At 30.6% G+C, this 18713-nt stretch overlaps 1 protein-coding gene across 1 annotated transcript in view; it reads right to left on the reverse strand.

Annotated features, from left to right (window-relative positions):
• Nucleotides 1-18713, reverse strand: part of LOC131690922 (insulin-like receptor) — a 426227-nt gene that overhangs the window by 263048 nt on the left and 144466 nt on the right. The window lies entirely within an intron of this gene.

Raw genomic sequence — 18713 nt, forward strand, 5'->3', positions numbered from 1 at the left:
CGATACCGATAGGTGAGCGAGCGGGAGAGTGTGGGGTCGACTGGGTCTCCGTTCGTTGGTTGTTTTTATTCGCACATTTTGCCTCGGTATGGGCGTTTCGAATTCGTGTTTCCGCTGAAAAACAATTACGGAGGGATTAGGTGGAATTACTTGAGGTACTGAAAGGTCAATTTATAGCCCTAAAAGTAGGTTAAAATTGAACGTTTGCATTTCAAGTTGACAGCCTCGCTTGGATCAACGAACTATTTTCGAAGTACAAGACGAGTACTTAAATATTGATTTCTTAAACTTGAACATATTTGGAAATGAAACTCTCCTATCACAAATAATCACAATTCAACTGTTTTATGCTGAACAAAGACACAGATTTGGAAAAATCAATATCAATTTCTTTAAAACAAATTAAGACAAAGAAAATTGTGCATAAATACTGGCATTATATCTGGCTTTCAAAAATTACGTGTACGGATCAAACACTTCACCTGATAAAGAGTAATGTTAAATAACAGAAAATAAAATTGCAAAAAAAAGTAAAGAAGCGAAAAACTATAAACTTAAAAGAATATAGAAGAATGGTATAAAAATACATCTAAAAACAATTGAAAAGTGGAAGAAAAAATGGATATTTAAAACATTGCACTAAATTTAAAAAATAGAATATTGATAGAACGAATGAAGAAAATAGTAGAATCATAAATATAGGAAATATTAAAAAATACATGATAATCGAAAAAGATATAAAAATTGAAAAGAAAATGAAAAGGAATACACTAAAAAATAAGAATAACGGGAGACGTGGGAAAACTACACCCAATATAGCAAACACAAAAAAATATAGAAGCGTCTCCAATGTAACAAAATAAAAACTACAAACATTACAAAAAGAAGAGTTGTCTAAACAATAAAACTACTCATAAATTTGAAACAAAAAAAATCTAAATTTACAAGTGGCGAAATGGTAAAAATTGCAAACGTTTTGTAATAGATAAAAACAAATACAATTTTTTTATAAATGCTGCTATCAGCACATATACCAAACATTACCAAATGTGTTCAAATTTCAAAAGAAAAACTTGTGAAAATTTTATTTTAAATATGACAAAAATAGGAAAAGTAAAATATTATCCACGATATAAAAATAAACTCCAAAAGCAACTGAAGTAACAAACACAATTAATTATAATAACCAGCATCGTCCAAACCTGCAGCTAACTAAGCCCAGAGCAGACAAATTTTATAATAGGCAAAATTTGGAACAGCCTTAGTTCAGAATAGCTAGATATCCGATCTCTGTAAATATGACCAATCTAAAAATATATATAGATTTTATTGCCAGGAAAACAAGACAAAATAGAATATATTGGATCTAAAAGGGAAAAATAGATAACATTGAATAAGTAAAATATTGAGAAGAAATAAAATCTAAAAAAAATCAACACAAACAAAAAGAATGGAAAAATTGAATAAATTGCCTTAATCAAGGAAATAAAATAAATAAAATATTGAAAAACGAAGAAAAAGGAAGTGGAAAATAAAAAATTAAAAGAAGGAAATAATAATAGAAAAAACAACAATAATCAAACCGAATTATAATGGAGAAAAAATTAAGAAGAAAAAGGGATAAAGAGGAAAAATAAAAAGGAAAAACAAAAAAACAGGAGAAAACAACAAGTATCTACAACAAAGGAAATTAAATTAAAGGAATAAAGGAAAAACAAAAATAGAATAATGAAAAAATGACTACAACGAAAGAAACAGCAAACTAATAAAGAAAATACAAAAAGAACAACGATAAAAAACAACAAGTATGCAAAAGCAAAAAAGAAAGGAAGGAAGAAAAAAAGAAAGAAAATTTTATTGAGAAAAAGAGAAAAATAAAAAGCAAAGAAAGAAGAAACAACAAGGAAAAACAAAAATGAAAGTAAAAAGAAAAATAAAGTAAAGAAAAGGGAAAAAGTGAAAAAATAAAAAGTAAGAAGAAAGAAAAAAGGAGCAAAACAACAAGTAAAACTATTTCTATTCTATTCTAACCCTTACATAGCCAGTGTTGAAAAACATCCTGGAAAACACCGCAGTTTTCTGTAGTGTTTTTCTTGTCAATATTAATATTTGAAGCATATTTCCATATGTCGCAAATATTAAAACGGCCAGGTCTACTGTGCAGAGTTGGGTTTGAAGATGTTTCGAATTTAGACGGCAATTAAATTATTCATTTAATGAATAATTTAATTAACGAATTGTTTTGAATCTTAATGTAGGAAGAAACGAGGACAACCGTACCGACCGTTTCAGTTTAAAGGGTATATAATAAATCGTTGGGAGTGACTTGGATAACAAGGCTTATGTCACTCCTTTGGTTCTTTAGGATGGGACAGAGGTATTTACACCTTGCCCTGGTCAATTAACCTAGGTTACAGCGCCTTTAGTCGCTCTTAATTTGCCTATTTCAAATGAGTTAGGAATCATTAAAAATATATCATATCAATCAACGAGAACCAGACAACTGAACCCTATGAAACTTCTATGATTGAGTAATTGACAGTCTTGAAAATCCCATACGCATACACCAACGAATCTCCAAAATGATCTTTTAGAAAACGGCAAATAAATCTGACTCACTTGTAACAGGATCATCCAGAATGCTGTCATCTGCATCTCTCGTGATGGCGACCCCAACACACAGAATACTCACGATTTTTTGGATTCCAGTCGTAACCGATATTGTTTTCAATCGAGCCCAGGAGATCCACCCAGTTAACCCGATGAGCACAACAACGCGTCACATAACAATCTGAGGACATCACTGAGTTCCACGTGGACGAATAGATGAAGTTACCAATGTTGCCGAGGTAGAGAACACCCATTGGGCCAGCCATCGTTTCAAACATTTGTTTCAACGTTGAACACTCCGGAATGAATTACCTTGTCCGGTTCAACAATATCTGTAGCCAGGAAGTCACCGGAGTGAACCAGTTCCGAGATTGCCAGTTTTGAGGGGACTTCTTGACGTTGGGCCGCTTGCGAATGTACGCATGTGGCCGTATCTTCTCTTCAGCTGCGTTGTTGAAGAACAGCGAACGGAAAAGTTTATTTCTTCAAAAACTTGTCAGGAGCGAAAAAACACTTTCGTTGTCAGAGGCTGCTGCTTTTTATTTCGGAGCAAAACGACAAGGAAAACATAGAAAAAGCAAAAATAGAATAAAGAAAAAAGCAAACAATCACGAAAGAAACAGAAAACTAATAAAGAAAATACAAAAAGAACAACGATAAAAAAAAACAAAAAGTATACAAAAGCACAAAAAAAAGAAAAAAAAAAGAAAAGAGATTGAAAGCGAAAAAAAAGGAAAAATTGAGGAAAAAGAGAAAAATAAAAAGGCAAAACGAAGAAAAGGCAACAAGGAAAACAAAAATAAAAGAGAAACCAAAAGTAAAGTAAAGAATAAGAGTAAAATGAAGAATAATTATGAAAAAAACAGAAATCTAAGAAAGAAAATACAAAAAGAACAAAGAAAATAAAATATAAGAAGAACAAAAGGACAAAAAAGAAAACAAATGAAAGAGAAAAAAATTTAAAAAAACAGGGAACTAGGCAAAAAGCAAAACAATAAAAATATTATTTGGATGGATGGATAAAAGAAATGACTTATGAGAATCTAGAAAATTAATAAAACGAACAAACCGAATAAAATAAATGAAATAGAAAAAATCAATTAAAGGAATAAAATAAATAACATGAATAAACAAAAGAAAATGAACAAGATGAATAAATGAATAAAATAAATAACACGAATGAATCACAAAAAAACAAGAAAGGAAAAAAAATTGAAAAAATAAAATAACAGTTAACAGTAAAATATGCCAGGAAACCTAGAAAAAATAGAATATATGAAAAATTAAAAAGTAAAATATTTAAGAAATAAAGTATTGAAAAGAAATAAAATCCATAAAAACAAAATCGATAATGAAATAGAATTAATAGAAGCCAAAAACAGAAGGTATGGGAAAATAGAATAAATTGCATTATTAACGAAAGCTAAATGAATAAAAGTATTGAAAAATTTAAAAAGTAGTGAAAAATGACATAAAGAAACGAAAAAGGAGGAAACCATGGCAACAATAAAGAAACAAAGAAAAATAGAGAAATGAAAAACCAAGAAATTAAACGAAGAAAAAAAAGTAGAAAATCAACAATCACAAAAGATAAAGAATAATTAGAAAGAGAAAATAAATAAAGAACAAAATAAAAGAAAGCGACAAAATTAAAAAGGGGAAGTAAAAAAAACGAACAAAAAAGGAAGAAACAACATGGAAAAAAGAGAAAAGAAAAAAATAAAGAAAAAGGTATAAAGAAGAAAGAAACAGAAAACTAAGCAAGAAAATACAAAAAGAACAAAGAAAGAAAGTACAAAAAGAAAGAAAGAAAAATAGAACAATCAAAAGACAAAATTTTGAACAGCCTTAGTACAGAACCGTTCAAGGCTCGGTGTTTAAAGGATTGCTAAGTTGCGGTTTTACAAATGTGTCGCAGATCGTTTTTTCGTGCAAATTTGATGTTTTTAAACATGGCTAATATTGTAGTACTGGGTAACACTTGAACCGGTTCGATTGTTGTTCCTTTCATAGTTATGTGGTCAAATCCAGTTATTATCGAAAAACTAGGTAAAGTTTAATAACAAAAAAGTAAAATTGTGGAAAAAAGAAATAAAGAAACGAAAAACTTCAAACTTGAAAGAATATACAAGAATGGTGTAAAAAAGCATGCGAAAAAAACAACAAAAAAGTAAAAAAAAAACATAAGGTTAAAAGAAAAAATGAAAAGAGAACAAAGTACATAGGCAAAAAAGTAAAACAGATAGGAAAACAAAAATATGGAAAAGTAATAAATTTAAAAAGTAAATTATTAAAAACATAAGTATAAACATAAAACCAGCAGAAAAGAGATTGATAACGAGAAAAGAAAAAAAATAAGGAAAAAGAGGAACATAAAAAGACAAAACAAAAAAACAAGGAAAAACAAAAATAAAACAGAAAGCAAAAATAAAGTAAAGAATAGGAGTAAAATGAAGAACAATTATGAAAGAAACAGAAATCTAAGAAAGAAAATACAAAAAGAACAAATAAAATAATAAGTAGAAGTAGAATAAGTAGAACAAAAGGACAAAAAAGAAAACAATGGAAAGAGAAAAGAGAATAAAAATTAAAAAAAAAACAGGGAGCTAGGCAAAAAGTAAATTTATTATTATTATTATTTGGATGGATGGATAAAAGAAATTACTTATGAGAATCTAGAAAATTAACAAAACGGATAAACCGAATAAAATAAATGAAATGGAAAAAATCAATGAAAAGAATAAAATGAATAACATGAATAAACAAAAGAAAATGAACAAGGTGAATAAATGAATAAAATAATAACAGGAATAAAATGAATAAAATAAATAGAACAAATGAAATAAATAGCACGAATGAATCACAAAAAACAATAAAGGAAAATTGCACAAAAATTTAAAAAACAAAATAACAGTAAACTGTAAAATATGCCAGGAAAGCTAGGAAAAATAGAATATATGAAAAATTAAAAAGTAAAATATTTAAGAAATAAAGTATTGAAAAGAAATAAAATCCATAAAAACAAAATCGAGAATGAAATAGAATTGATAGAAGCCAAAAAAAGAAGGTATGGGAAAATAGAATAAATTACATTATTAACGAAAGCTAAATGAATAAAAGTATTGAAAAATTTAAAAAGTAGTGAAAAATGACATAAAGAAACGAAAAAGGAGGAAACCATGGCAACAATAAAGAAAAAAAGCAAAATAATATTCGAGCAAAATTAAAAAACGACGAAAAAAGAACAGAAAGGAAAGAATATAAAATAAGAAAAAAGTAATTACGGAACAACAAGCAAAATGGGAAAAAAGAAAGAGAAAGGTAACAAAAAGAAAAAAAAAACAAAGAAAAATAGATAAATGAAAAACCAAGAAATTAAACGAAGAAAAAAAAGTAGAAAATCGATAATCACAAAAGATACAGAAAAATTAGAAAGAGAAAACAGATAAAAAACAAAAAGAAAGAAAGCGACAAAATTAAAAAGGGGAAGTAAAAAGAAAAACGAACAAAAAAGGAAGAAACAATAGAGAAAAAAGAAAAAGGTATAAAGAAGATCCATCACGAAAGAAACAGAAAACTAAGCAAGAAAATACAAAAAGAACAAAGAAAGAAAGTACAAAAAGAAAGAAAGAAAAATAGGACAATCAAAAGACAAAATTTTGAACAGCCTGAGTACAGAACCGTTCAAGGCTCGGTGTTTAAAGGATTGCTAAGTTGCGGTTTTACAAATGTGTCGCAGATCGTTTTTTTTGTGCAAATTTGATGTTTTTAAACATGGCTAATATTGTAGCACTGGGTAACACTTGAACCGGTTCGATTCCTGTTCCTTTCATAGATATATGGTTAAATCCAGTTATTGCCGAAAAACTAGGTAAAGTTTAATAACAAAAAAGTAAAATTGTGGAAAAAAATAGGCTAAAAGAAAAAAATGAAAAGAGAACAAAGTGCATAGACAAAAAAGTAAAACAGAGAGGAAAATAAAAATATGGAAAAGTAATAAATTTAAAAAGTAAATTATTAAAAACATAAGTATAAACATAAAACCAGCAGAAATAAAAAGAAATGAATAATAGGTTAAAAATCAACGAAGGGGAAAAAGTCCAGTAAGATTCCGTTTTTGGCACGTTTCGACATGCTCCAGTTTTGGCAACAAAAAAATCCCAAGTAACAATTGAAGTTTTATAGCACGCTACAAGTGCAATCTAAGTTTTATTAGTGGCTATAAAAATATCATAAAACTTCAATTGTTCCTAGAGTTCCGTTTTTGGCAACATTGTTGTTGTACATAGTAAATCTTTTAAAAAATGCTCAATACACATTTTGTTGTAATAATTGATATTACTTTTAACATTATTTCCAAGCATGAGAATCATATTTACTATATTTTATAGAGGTGGGCATAGCGAATAAAATTAAATTTGCTGATTTTTTTTCTATCATTTCATTGCATTTCACATATTCTTATATAATTATTATTCTTGTAACATTTATGATGTCACAAATTGAAAATAAAAGCTTTTAAAGTAAGGTTCCATTTTTGGTTCGGTTCCAGTTTTGGCAATTGAAAAAAAATGTTGCCAAAAACAGAATCCTACAGTATAGACTATACAGGGTGTTTGGTTCATGAGTAAGAATCTCTCGAGGGGTGATTTACTGTCATATTTGGAGCAAAAAATCGCTCTACACATACCATCAAATCTCAACCGTTACAGAGTTATTGAACTTTTTGTATTAAAAACTTAGTTGTCTTAAAATAGCTCTAACTCAAAAAATATACTTTGTATTTCAAATCTTTTAGATACATTGGATAGGTGAGAAAATTTTCCACTGAAAAATGTCCTCAAATGTTTCAGCTAATTAGGTTAAGTAATCTTTTCACAGTAATTTATTTAAAATTTAACAATTTTGATCGATTTTTCGTTCACTTCGCGAAAATATTAATAGTTAACATCACTATTTTAATAATTCAAATTGTTAGTCTTGAAAAGTTGTATAATTTGTTCTTTGACATGATACACTTATCTTGTCTTGTTTTCGTGTGTTTGGGTTATTGAACTTGGATATTTTTATCTCATATTCACTAATACTAGCTCTTATTGAAAAAGTATGGCACTTATTGTACCTTTTCTTATTTTTATTCGAAAGGCAGGAAAATTTCGCAGAGAAAAATGTATTAATACCTTCCAGTTAAGTGAATTTAGTATACTTTTAAAGGTTGATTAGTTTAAAGTTAGTGTTATTATTAGCATTTTCGTTATTTTCTTAAAATAGTAAATAATAAACTTCACCATAATTATCATAAAATCAATGCATCTCAGCAATTTCTACAATTCTTCCTTTGACTCCATTCAATTATCTCTTTTAGTTTCGAAGCAAAATAATTTTTATCTTCTCGTTGCATATGCAAAAACAACGATTTCGAACCCACTGCATTTGTGATAAGGCCATGCTGTGTTAACTATTAAATTGCAGCGAAATGAAAAGCGATAGGGATAAAGTGTTAAATAACAAGTTGTAGAGAATATTAAGGGGCACCAAATGAACAATAGTGACGATAAATTTAGTTGAATAATAATTAGAATAATTACAAAAATCACCAAAAACGTAAATTTTGAGTTATTTTACTAGTGAAAAGTCATGTAATACACTTAACTAAAAGATATCTGTACATACATCGAAAGGAAATTTTCTCAGCTTTCCAATAAATCCCTGATAATAGCGATATAAAGCATATTTTTTAGATTAGAGTCTTTTAAGAACTTGCAAGTCAATTACAGGAAAAGTTTAGAAGTCAAAATACAAGGAAACGAGAAGAGATAGGGATATTATGTTGAAGAACAAATTATGTATCGTCCCCAAACCCAACTTTTGGATAATAGATATTGCTATAATCATAATTCATTATTTTGAGAAAATTAACAAAAACCTCATCGAAAACACTAACTTTTAACTACTTTACAACTAAAAGGTAATTAAAACTAATTATCTGAAAGACATGAAAACATTATTCAATAGAAAATTTTCTCACCTTTCCAATGGCACTAAAATATTTAAAATACGAGGTATACTTTTTGAGTTAGAGATGTTTAAAGATAAACAAGTTTTTTGCACAAAAAGTTCAATAACTCTGTAACGGTTGAGATTTGATGGTATGTGTAGAACGATTTTTTGCTCCAAATATGACATTAAATCACCCCTCGAGAGATTCTTACTCATGAACCAAACACCCTGTATAATTAAAAAAGTGTAGATAACGTAAAAAGTCGCAAAATGAAAAAAAAGAAGAAAGGAAAAGAGCAAAATAGCAAGAATGAAATGAAAAGCAAGGAATAACCAATTAAATAATTAAAAATCTAAACAAGTGAAAAAGAAAAAATAGTAAATGATTTTAATAGTACGCTGAATATAAAATGACAGTTGGACAAATTCGAATATTTCGTGTTTAATGTTCATTAACCACAAGAATCAGTTCGAATATGTTCAAGCATGCTATTACTATTTACTATACAATTGCACACGTCATTTCTGATGATGGCATCACGCGCAGGGAATGGGTTAAAATTGGAAAATCTATTAACTTTGAAGATCAATAATATCAGAATTAGCAAAAACTACATAAAAGCTAAAACCTCATAGTTCTCGTAAATAGTAAACATATTGAAAACAACAATAATAGCAAAAGAGCCAAATGAATTTATACAAATCGTCCAATTACCCAAATATAGCAATTATCATAAAATAACACAAGCACATAAACAGCAAAAATATTAAAAAATCGATACTTTGAATATACTACAAAATAAAACATAACAGAAATAGGAAAATTGTAACAAAATCAAAAATCGCAGGATCTGCTAAAATGAAAAAAAGATATAGGTAAAGTATCAAAATAGAAAAGAAAATGAAAAATAAATACAGTGAATACCCATTTTTTTAAGCCCCAGATTTTATCAGTTTTTTACCCGATTTGGTCAGCCTCATATGGTAAAATATTTTATGAGCTCTAGCAGAAGAACCAAGTCAAATTCGAGCAAACCCTTCCTCTGAGCATACTTCTATGCAAAAATTAGGAAATCCGCTTTTTTTTAAATTTTGCACTTGAATACCACCTTAAGGGAAATTTAAAACAAATAATCAGAAAGGCTTATGGGGCTACATCTAGGGACTTGAGAATAATTTTTTAACAGCTTCGATTAGTTAAAAAGAAAGACAAAAATTTGTCCCAATTTTTTCAATATCCCCCAGCCCAAAATAAGAAAAACTGAAGACGAACGGAAATTATAGAAATGTCTTCAAGGTAACGAAGGAAAAAAGAGGAGAAATGTCTAAAACAATCGAACTACTAGGAAATAAAAAACAGAAAAAAATCTAAAATCACAAAAGTGCCAAAATAGTAAAAATTGCAAACATTTCAAAGAAGGTAAAAACAAATGCATAATTTCAACAAAAGCCAATCTACACAAATTTCAAACATTTCAAAATCAAAATTGCATAAAATATATTATTTTAAACGCCACAAAAAAGAGAAAATAGAAGAATATCCAATATAAGAACAAAGGAAGGAGAAAAGAAGGAAAAGTAAAAAAAGGAAAATCAAAGAAGATAGGAAAAACACAGTAAAGAAAAACAAAGCGATATAAAAGAGGAAAAATAAAAGAAAGAACAAAAAGTAAAAAGAACAATCACGAAAGAAACAGAAAAAAGGAAGAGAATACAAAAAATGAACAAATATAAAAACAAAAAAGAAATAGGACAAAAAGAAAGAGAAAAAAGAAGAAGAAAATTACGAAAATCGAGAAAAAATTAAAAGTAAAAACAAGAAGATGATGGACAAAAAGAAGAAACAAAGAAAACCAAAGAGAAACTAGGAAAGAAAATACAAAAAGAACAAAGAAGAAAGAAAAAAACAAAAGAGGAACAAAAGAACAAAAAGAAAGACGAAAAAGAAAAGTGAACAAATGGAAAAAAATCTATATGGTATTTCAATAGTGTTTATGATGCGATTAGCCCATGAAAACGCCATCACCATGATCCTGTAGATCCCGTGTAAAAACTAAGTTTTGGTGTATCTATGGGTTATTGAGACCGATTTCTGGTGTTTTGATGGTTGTCAAATTTGAAACGCACCATATTCGTGGTCTTTTTAAGGGGTTGTATGGTGTTTGAACCAATGAGAATTTGCTCGGGTATAGACAAAATTTAGAACAGCCTGAATTCAGAACAGTTCAAGGTTCAGTCAATATATACGGCCTATTTTAAAACTTATTAAAAAAAATAAAGGAACAAACCACCAGAATCGAAAAAATGAAAAAAAGAAACATGAAAACTAATAAAATAGAACATATTAAACATAAAAAATGCAATAGAAAAAATTGAGTCCATAAAAAATTTAAGAGGAAATAGGATCTATGAAAACAGAAAAAAAATAATAAAACAACAGAATACAGGAACAAGAACAATGGCAAAATAGAGTAAATTACATAATAAAACAAAATGAAAGCAACGAAAAACGATAAAAAATTAGAAGGAAAAGGAAGAAAAATAATTAAAAGGTCTTTTTGGTGGTATCCAACGGGGAAAACAGATCGAAATGGTTTTACTCTTTAACGACATTCATGTAGCTAGAGATTACTGAATAGATGAAGTTATGAAAATTTAGAACCGGTTCTCATGGTAACGAGGGACAAATCTGTCTTTGCCGTGAGACATGCTAGTAGACTTGAGCGATTCATAGTAATGTTGCCTAAGCTCGACTCCTACCAGCAGAAGACAAAAAATTAGTCTGTGAGATTTTAAACCTGTTTCTAATGGTCCTGCCACTTCTAGTTTTCGGATCTGTATGTCATTGCTGTTCCTTGAGTACTAGGGCTATAAATTTGCAAAACTTTCCCTACTCAGAAATCTCTAGCTAATTGAAAGTTGCTAAACAGTAAAAAAGAAAATGTGATTACAATTCACGAGCATTTTCGCTATCCGAAGGGTAACCCTGGGAGTACCGAGCATCCAAAACGGGGATAACCCACAATTCACATGTTCTTTCCTTATCTTTCGTTTTAGAATTATGATGGCAAAGTTGTTGTGTGACATTTAACGCTATATTTGATCATTTCATATTAGTTCGGAATTCAGTCGCCAAGACGGCGCTGTTATCAACTTTTAATGGAACGAGATATAAAGATGATATCTACGGCAAAGTTGTACGTCAGGTAGTTATAAATATATCTTCTGTAGGTCCTCCAAGTTTTGAAATATGGTGCATTTTTGAAAACATAATCTGTAAGTAAATGTTTTAACTAAAACCTTCGCTTTACCAAACCATACAGGACCTACAAAGTTTGCATCTTCAGAAGATATGCTTAAAATGATAGGACCTACAACTTTCTCGAAGAAACCACATTTCTATCTAGCTTCATTAAAAGTTGATGACAGCGCCGCCCTAGCAACTGAATTCCGAACTAGTGTGATTCAACCGAATTAAGTGCTAGGTGCCGTGCAGCAACTTTTCCAAAGACACCATACATTTATAACGAAAGATAATAATTGATTCCACGTTTTTCAATTTTTCGACAAGAATATACCATTTTTCTCTTAATCCCTTATTGCTCGGTCAACTTTCAATGTAGAGACATAACACTTTCACTGGCATTTTCGAAAAAATACGGTGGATTATCATTACATCTCAAACTGGAACGTTGGTTCCACGGGTTTGAAGGCAATCCAATAATTTAGAACTAGTGTCACAATATTCAGCGCATGACCAGACAACTTGCTTGATGTAGTGATATTTTTAGTAGTTGTATAGCCTTTTGAATCAGTGTGTCTTCATAGACTATTCATGCATTTTTAAGCATTGGATGAGGTCATTTTAAATTTTTCAAGCGGTAAACCTAAACTTATACATACAAAGATGACTGAAGAAACCCAACTCTTCAGGAACCATCGTCTTCTATTTGATTAAAAAAATCATAAAACATGAACTATGACCATGACCATGAAATTTCATGAACATGAAATTCAGCAAGTTGGTGCAAATCCAGCTTTTCAAAGTTGGGTTTTGTGCCCTTGTGTGCAAATTCCTTCTGGAAATAATAGAGTTCCTTCCCCTATACTTATCAGCGACCCAGAACATCTCTGTTTCGCTAACCGCGACATCACTGGGCACCAGCCAGTTGCATTAGGCGTTTACATATTGTGTGAACTGTTTGAATTCAGTGTCTAACTGGCGGTCAATTTGGTGTTAGTTTATGGATATATAGTCTAACTGACAGCAAGTTGGTGTCAGTTACTGACGAGTGGGGCACGAATCGTTCAAATCTATAATAAATTGTTTATTAGTTTAATTTCTCTGATATTTTACATTGAATTCACCACTAAAATAAATTGTGATTAAAAATTGTGCAAAATAAAGAAGATAGTAACTAAAAAAGGACAAGGACACCAAGTCAATCCCACACTCCCCGTAATTACAGTTGCACCAGCAGTAGTAAATAGAAAATTGCATTCTAAATCAAACCCCGCTCCCTGTCTCTCAAGGCAAAAGCTAACAACAATCTGGTTTGTAAGCCGTTCGCGAGGCGATAGAGCAAACAGAAAAAGAAAGAAAAAAAAATGAAATGACACAAAACCAACCCGTAATAGTAAAAAGCGATTATTGAAGGTGCATGAATGAAATTGCGCAGTACTCTCCTCCCTTCCGCTTGCCAAACCATTTTCCGAAGTAGCACTTACTTCGTTTTTTTCCAGGTCACCGCTGCAGTGAATTGCGACGGCGGAATCGTCGTCGTCGTAGTAGTAGTAGTAGTTAATGTTGACTGTCATACAGTTCTCATAGTCATCACCGACCGTAGGTCGTCGGTCAACCGACAGGCGCCAAATTCTGGGAAATATTTTTAACGCCCAACTACTACCCCGCTTTTTATTTGTCGGAAATTCTTGAAATTTGATCTGACGCAAACAGTTAGTCATTGCTGGTCTCCGCAATCCCGACCGCTGGATTGAAACGACCGTGGGAGGGTTGGTGGATGACAACAACCAAATTGCTGCATCCGAGAAGCTGCACCAGCGAGTGACATTCGACGTGGGTACTGACTGATGTTGGTTCTGTCTAGAGAGTGACTTGCAACACCGGTCATTCTAGGCCGGAAATGGTGGTCGTGCTTGTGTCATGAGTTAGTCATTCGTGTGATGGCTTGCGTACCGAGCAAGCAACTGTGTCTGAGTCCTAAGAATGCAATCATTAGTTCATGACGCTTAAATGATCGAATAATCCTGGAAAATTCGATTTCGTCTTGTCAGTAGCTGCCAGACTGACTTTACCGCCAGGTCGCCATTACTTCTAAACCTTTATTAGATGGGAATGACATGATCAGTTTGGTGTTAAATATGCGGGCTAAATACGCATTGGTTTGACTGAGTGTGCTAACGCGCTGACAAATTCGCGGTTTCTACACATGCATACAGGCATCTATAGAAAACACAGATCAATGTATGGATACATTTTGCTTAGATAGAGGCTCCATGAAAATAAGCAATTTTAAGTCATCGATACGTAGTTTATTTGTAAAATCTAATTCCGATCTGGAACAAATATTCAGCATCCGCAGTCAGTCATGAAAAGAGAACAGAGAGAGAAAGAGACCGCCCAAAGCCCCCACTTCCGCTAGATCAAAGAAAACAAAAACACGCAACAGGCCAGCATGGATAAATCACTCCAAATCGGCGGTGACCCTACAGCGCGCCTACCAGAGGCAGTGTCGGCTTCTTCTCTTAACACGTTCCGCTCCGATCCTACCCCCGCAGAAAGCAGTGCTCGTAAACAGCCGCTTGCCAGCCGGAACTACATTCCATTAGTAGTTAGAACCTCATAAATTATCGAGCAAGAAAACCTTTCGCCATAAATCGACAACGGGCCAATGCGAGAAGGGTCTTCTCGTTGTCGGGTATTGAGCCGGGCAATGGTCCACCATCGAATGGGTGAAAGGATGGCGCACCGAGACGCAACGGGTTGCATGGTTCTGGTTGAATGAAGTTGCTGCCCTGGTATTTGCGCTATGTGTGAAAAGGAAAAGGAGAGGGACCGAGAGAGAGACGGTATACGGAAACTAAGCCGGCACCGGTTGACCAGTCTAAAGTTAAGCATCTTCTGGCAAGCATATGCATCTACCCTTCCTACCGACCGACCTACCTACCTACCTTGCTATCTATGTATCATCTAGCAAACCGACGACCGATTGAACAGATCCAATGTGTGGCACAAATAGCTGACCTATATTCCAAGCAGAGTCCAACCAAGCAGGCTAGGCACTGCGGCAACGACTGACCTACCAACCAACCAACCAACCGATCGACCGGGTCTCGTAGCAGCAGCAGCAGCAGCAGCAGGCGAGTTTTAATTCTTCCCTGTCACTCTGGCAGCACATCGAGGAGGCACTAGGTACTTGTTTTTTTGTGCGGAATGTTTACGTTGAACGTGGATGATAAATGTGTACAACATACTACGAGAGAAAGGGAGAGACCTTATCAGAGACCGACAGCAAATGAAACTGGGTGAAGATCGTACCGGACGGAGGATAAACGGATCCAACGCGCGGGCATAAATTATGCTGCTGAGAGGTTCCCTGACTCTGTACATTCATGCTCCAAATGACGCGCGGCATGGCACGCGCTTTTTTGTGTAACTTCCGGTCCAACAGCGCCGTCGCCACTGCAGCCGTTTTTGATAAGGTTGCTGTCGAGTGATTGCGTCACGCCTTGGGTGTAACTCAGAATAAGAAGAAAGAACAAACATACAAAGCTTGGGTGCAGTTCCGTTAACTATCACCATCGTGCGAATGTTCTTTTTTTTGGCGAAGTTTCCTGGAATAAGGCTACCATATATTATGTATCCAGTCGCGATTCAATTCTTGATAGCGACCAATTTTCCACGGAATTCAATTATGACGCGCGGTCTTACGACACATCAGCGGACGATAAAATCAGTCGACTGAAAACTACACACGCGTTGTATGTAGTACTACTATACACGTTACGGTTAATCGATTCCAGTAAAAGGTGGCGTCGAGGTCGGCAGCCTGGAAGGCCGGCCGGCCGGCGAGTGCGTCAGGAACAACGGCAGTTAGGAACGAAAAAAACGTGATTACCTTCACACGGTGTGCTGCAATAGATATAATCGTGTTTTCATTCCCAGCCGTTTTGTCTGTTCCGAGAACCGGTACAAAACACCTCACGTTGAGCGGGTCGTAGGATTGGTATTTAATTTCGCAAATTGAAAATAGAAAACTGAAAATTGAAAATCGTAAATTGCAAATTGCAAATTGAAAGTTGAAAGTTGATAGTTGAAAGTTGATAGTTGAAAGTTGAAAGTTGAAAGTTGAAAGTTGAAAGTTGAAAGTTGAAAGTTGAAAGTTGAAAGTTGAAAGTTGAAAGTTGAAAGTTGAAAGTTGAAAGGTGAAAGTTGAAAGTTGAAAGTTGAAAGTTGAAAGTTGATAGTTGAAAGTTGAAAGTTGAAAGTTGAAAGTTGAAAGTTGAAAGTTGAAAGTTGAAAGTTGAAAGTTGAAAGTTGAAAGTTGAAAGTTGAAAGTTGAAAGTTGAAAGTTGAAAGTTGAAAGTTGAAAGTTGAAAGTTGAAAGTTGAAAATTGAAAATTGAAAATTGAAAATTGAAAATTGAAAATTGAAAATTAAAAATTGAAAATTAAAAATTGAAAATTAAAAATTGAAAATTAAAAATTGAAAATTAGGAATAGAAATTTGAAAATTGAGAATTGAAAATTGAAAATTGAGAATTGAAAATTGAAAATTGAGAATTGAAAATTGAACACTGCAAATTGCAAATGGGAGATAGCAAATTGAAACTGAAAATTGAAAATTCAAAATTGAATTAAAATTTTCAAATTCTCAATTTTTCAAACCTTCAAATTTTGAATTTTCAAATATTTAAATATTGTAAATATTTTAGTTTTTCAATTTTTATCTTAGATCTTTTAAATTTCTAAATTTGAAATTATGAAATTTCTTAAACTTTTAAAATTAGAAAGTTTTAAAAAAAATTGATCTCAATATTTTTAAATTCCCGATTTTTTAAATTTTCGCATTTTTTGATTTTAAAATTTCAAAATTTTCAGATCTCGAAATTTTTATATATTTGAATATTCAAATTTTTAAATTCTCATGTTTTTAAATTCTAAGATTTTCAGATCTTTAAACTTTTGAAATTTTAAATCATTTAATTTTTATAGCGCTAAATTTTTGAAAGCACATTTTCAAAATTTTTAAATCAAGATTTTTCAATCATTAAATTTTTAAAATTCAACAGTTTGAAATTTTTGTATACTTAAATGTTTAAATTTCTGATTTTCTAAATTTTTTAAGTTTATAAACTCAAAAGTTTTAAATCTTTAAAGTTTTAAATAGTAATTTTTTTCATTTCAAAATTTTTCAATTTTCGAATCTTTATATTTATAAATTTTTAAATATTAAGAATTCCATTTTAAATTTTTAAATATTACGACTTTAAAATTCTTGAATTTTTAAATTTTTGAATTTTAAATATTTGAACATGAAAAATTTTCTCAAATTTTTATATATTAAAAATGTTAAATCTTCATATTTTAAAATTTTTTGAATTTTCGAATTTCAAATATTTAAAAATTTCAAGAATTTGATATTTTTATTTTTAAATTTTTAAATCAAAAAACTTGAAAATTTTTAAATTTTCGAATATTTATATTTTTAAATTGCTAAAATTTCAAATATTAGAATTTTTAAATTTTTAAATCTTTAAATTTTCATATCTTGAAATTTGCAAATTTATGAATTTCTAAATTTTAATTTCTATAAATCTTTATATTTTTGAATTTTAGATGGTTAGATTTTCGAATTTAAGTGTTTTTAAATTCTTCAATTGTTGAATGATTAAATTTTTTGAATTTTAAAGTGTTTTAATTCTTAAGCTGTTGAGTTTTGTATCTTCAATTTTTTTTATTTTTTAAAATTTTTAAATCCACATTTTAGAAATTTTAAACTTTTAAGTTTTAAAACTGCTATTTTTTCAAATTAATTTCCAAATTTCAAATCTTTTAAAGTTCTAATTCCTTAATATTTAAAAGATTTTAAATTTGTAATATTTAATATGTTATAATTTTCAGATATTTACGATTATAAGGTTTTAAAATTCAAATTGGTTTAACAAAAATTTTTAAATTCTCTGATTCTAAAATTTTTAAAATGTTAGGTTTATTAAAATTTGTATTTTTAAATATTTCGGTTTTCAGATGCAGTATAGATCCGTTTTTATCAGCCCCTTGGCGAATTTTAAGCTGATAAAACAGGGACATTGATAAAATTGGGACACACATTTTTCTGTCTTTTCAATAAACCGAAGCTCTTAAAATATTCTTCTTTGTTCCTTAGATATAGCCTTGCAACCTTTTCTGATTATTTACTTTAAGTGCCTCTTAAGGGGGTCTGACAGAGCAAAATAAAAAAAAATATTTTTATTTTTGCATTATTCGGATCTCTAAGATAAGAAATATATGCCCACGAAAGGACTTACTCGAATTCAACTTGGTTCGTCTGCTAGAGCGCATCAAACTACCAACTATCAATTTTTATATGAAGCTGATAAAAACGGGTCAAAAGCTGATAAAATCGGGGGTAGATGAATCGGGGGCTGATAAAATCGGGTTTCCACTGTATTTAAATTTTCAACTTTCGAAAATTTCTTATTTGTAAATCTTTAATTTTTAGAATTTCTAAATCTTTAAATTTTGAAATTGTCAGATTCTTAAATTTTTGAATCCTTAAATTTTTCAGTATTTGTTGGTTTAGATTTTTGAATTTTTAGTTTTTCAAATTATGGTATTCCCACATATTTTTAAAAATTCCTAAAATCATAAATATTCAAAATTTCAAATTTTCAAGTTGTTAAATTTCTAAAATTGTAAATTTTGAGATTCTAAAATTTTTATAATTTTGGAATTTTTAAATCACTAAATTTGAAAATTATTATTTTTCTTTGACTTTCAAATTTTTGAATCTTTAAATCTAGATTTAAAACTTTTAAAATTTTTAATTCTTTTTAATTTTTTTAAAATGTGAAAATATT

Source organism: Topomyia yanbarensis, chromosome 3 (genome assembly GCF_030247195.1).
Source record: "Topomyia yanbarensis strain Yona2022 chromosome 3, ASM3024719v1, whole genome shotgun sequence".
NCBI lineage: Eukaryota > Metazoa > Arthropoda > Insecta > Diptera > Culicidae > Topomyia > Topomyia yanbarensis.